This window comes from Triticum aestivum, chromosome 2D, assembly GCF_018294505.1.
Source record: "Triticum aestivum cultivar Chinese Spring chromosome 2D, IWGSC CS RefSeq v2.1, whole genome shotgun sequence".
NCBI lineage: Eukaryota > Viridiplantae > Streptophyta > Magnoliopsida > Poales > Poaceae > Triticum > Triticum aestivum.
In genome coordinates this window covers 572,682,705-572,683,981 of record NC_057799.1, presented here as the reverse complement: position 1 = coordinate 572,683,981, position 1,277 = coordinate 572,682,705, and positions in this window count along the sequence as shown.

The following is a 1,277-nucleotide window of genomic DNA, read 5'->3' as shown; positions in this document are numbered from 1 at the left end:
TGAGATGCACCGACGCCTAGGCGGCCGTCCAGCTCACCGTGAAAGCTAGTTGATGGAGGTCCAGCAAACTTTCAAGTATTGTCCCTCACTAGCGAGCATGAGGTGGAGCCCCACTGCCGGTACTTTGTCGAAGAGAATGGTGAGGGCGACACACTCTTTGACGAGCTCGCGGCCGATAACTCCGGCGACTCCAGCGATGTATTGTTGTCATGCCGTGGTGGCCTGGTGGGGCACCCATGACGCCGAGGCGGTGTGATTCGGCAAGCTGGTAGTGATAAACCACGACTTTGACTCGGATTAGTGCTTGTTTTAGTTTAAACTACCTGGCTTTAGGTTTAGTTTAGCTCTAAGTAAGTTCTATCTGCTTTAATTATCAACTATGATGAACTATTACGTAAATATGCACAACGTGATCTAAATCTAGTTTCAGATTTGAGTTTCGGGTGAGATGTTTGTGCAGGATTTAAATTTGAGGATTCTGCTGGCTCCGCACAATTTTAACTCCTCATATTTGAGAAAGTTAGGATTCGAGAAGACACTGAGAGAGTATCTTTGAGGGTTCAGTTAGAGATGCTCTAATGTATGGTAATTGTAGGCAGAAAATACCCTGATTTTTGGGAATGCTGCAACATTTTGTGGTATTAGCGAAACTATGTTGGATTTGATTGTAGGGGTAATTATTGTTGTTTTTGCTTAGAGATTCCTTAGTTAAATATATATATATATATATATATATATATGGCTACGGTGCCATACATCGGGAGTGTCTTGATACGTCTCCAACGTATCTACTTTTTCTCTCGCTTTTCCTCTTGTTTTGGACTCTAATTTGCATGATTTGAATGAAACTAACCCCGGACTGACGCTGTTTTTAGCAGAACTACCATGGTGTTGTTTTTGTGCAGAAATAAAAGTTCTCGGAATGGAACGAAACTTTGCGAGGATTTTTTATATCAATAATAAGAATTTCTGGAGGCAAGACCTGCCGGAGAGGGGCACCTGGGTGGGCACAACCCACCAGGGCGCGCACCCCTCTCCTGGCGCGCCCAGGTGGGTTGTACCCACCTGGTGGCCCCGCAGACGACCCCCTAATACTATAAAATCACATATTTCCAAAAAAATCAGGGAGAAAGAATTATCGCGATCAACGAGATGGAGCCGCCGCCAAGCCCTGTTCTTCCTCAGGAGGGCAGATCTGGAGTCCATTTGGGGCTCCGGAGAGGGGGATCTCCGTTCTTCGTCATCACCAACCCTTCTTCTTCGCCAATTCCATGATG